This window comes from Physeter macrocephalus, chromosome 14 (assembly GCF_002837175.3).
Source record: "Physeter macrocephalus isolate SW-GA chromosome 14, ASM283717v5, whole genome shotgun sequence".
Classification (NCBI taxonomy): domain Eukaryota; kingdom Metazoa; phylum Chordata; class Mammalia; order Artiodactyla; family Physeteridae; genus Physeter; species Physeter macrocephalus.
This window is the reverse complement of record NC_041227.1, coordinates 68,110,204-68,112,440: the sequence shown is the minus strand read 5'-3', so window position 1 is coordinate 68,112,440 and position 2,237 is coordinate 68,110,204.

The window sequence follows — 2,237 nt, the reverse complement described above, 5'->3', positions numbered from 1 at the left end:
CATTTTTCTTTCTCAAGATTGCTTTGGCTATTCAGGGTCTTTTGTGTTTCCATACAAATTGTGAAATTTTTTGTTCTAGTTCTGTGAAAAATGCCAGTGGTAGTTTGACAGGGATTGCATTGAATCTTTGGATTGCTTTGGGTAGTATAGTCATTTTCACAGTGTTGATTCTTCCAATCCAAGAACATGGTATATCTCTCCATCTATTTGTATCAACTTTAATTTCTTCATCAGTGCCTTCTTATAGTTTTCTGCAGGTAGTATGGACGTTTTAACAATATGAATTCTTCCAATCCATGAACACAGGGCATCTTTCCATTTATCTGTAACACCTTCAATTTCCTTAATGAGTATCTTATAGTTTTCAGAGTATAGGTATTTCACTTCCTTGGTTAAATTTATTCCCTATGTATTTTATTCTTTTTGATGTGATTGTAAATGGGATTATTTTCGTGATTTCTCTTTCTGATAGATCATTATTAGCGTATAAAAATGCAACGGATTTCTGTATATTAACCTTGTATCCTGCAACTTTACTGAATTCATTTATTAGTTTTAATAGCTTTTGGTGGAGTTTTGAAGGTTTTCTATAAAGTCTAAGAAGTGTCCTGATAGCAGTGGCTGTAGTAGCAGCAGGACTTTTGCTCACTCTCAATGGTCACGGACATCCCTAGTGCCCAGATTTTGGTCTTTTCTACTACTCTGTATTAAAAGAATCTAGAACTCTTTGGGCAGGAGGTGGAGGAGATCTATTCTCACATCTTGGGAGTTGCCCAGCAGTCTAGTGGTTAAGACTCCACGCTTCCACTGCATGGGGTGCAGGTTTGCTCCTTGGTTGGGGAACTGGTGTTCCACATGCTGAGTGAGGCCAAAAAAAAGGACAGTATACTCACGTCTTGGAGCAGTGAAAATTTTGGAATGGGTTTGGACCACCTTACTTCCAAAAACGAGAAAGTGTTTACAGATAACAGATAAAGTGCTAAGAGTTAAAAGAAGCTAGCTTAATGCAACTTCCACTGGCCAAGTTCTCACAATTTGAGCATTTAAAAATATGGTTAATTGGAACTGCTTGTTATATAAGAGGCCAAGTGTTCATAATGATGCTCAAGTGTGTTAAAACAGTCATAAAAGGATGATTGTAACATGGTATGTATAATTCAATACTGATCTTAAAAAGTAATATATATGTTTTTTGCTAAGTATGTGCATATGTACATGTATATGTATATATACACGCATGTATGTGTATATATGTATTTGTTCCTGTTTAATCAGTTAAGAAGAAACAAAGGGGTGTTGGGCAAGCCAGATAATCCTGGAAAATGTTGAACCATATCAAGAAATAGGAAGAACTGGACAGTCACTCAGACCAAGTAGAAAGATGGTTCAACAGTTAATCACCTCTAACGGTCACATAACAGTAAACAAGCAGAAAGTTGGTTGCAGTATGTTGCAAAATGATGAAGTAGCCAAATGTTCTATAGAGGAAAACTGACAACAAAACTTGCATTCTTCCGGACGGAGCTGGATAGCCTCATTAATTATCCTAATGACGCACATAAAAGCTTTAAATAATGCTAGCCAGCGAGATCACCATACCATAATGACAGGCCAATGGGCCAGATGATTTTGGGAAAGTTCAAGTGTCAAAAATTTACAATCTATATAAAAGTAAGGTCTTAAAATGTCCCATGACATAACAAGTGATATTTTGTTATAAAAGGAGACCAAAGAATATTTGGTCTGTGCAACTAGGTTTTATGGATGACCTAACTAAAGATCAGCCAGTTGCTAACCCATAAATTTCAACTTAATTTGTCTGTTACAGTATTATTCTTATTTTGGGTTGAATAAGATTACTAAAACCCGAGGAAGGTATACAAATAGTACCTGGTAGCAAAACGTAAACCTAGGAACATATGAAAATTGGAACCCTGGGAAAATATTCAAATAAGGACAAAAACATCAAGTCCATGGAGTTAACGTTTTTAAATAAATTTATTTATCTTATTATTTTTGGCTGTGTTGGGTCTTCACTGCTGCACGCGGGCTTTCTCTAGTTGCGGCGAGCAGGGGCTACTCTTTGTTGCGGTGCGCGGGCTTCTCATTGTGGTGGCATCTCTTGTTGCGGAGCATGGGCTCTAGGCACGCAGGCTTCAGTAGTTGTGGCTCACGGGCTGTAGAGCGCAGGCTCAGTAGTTGTGGCCCACGGGCTTAGTTGCTCTGTGGCATGTGGG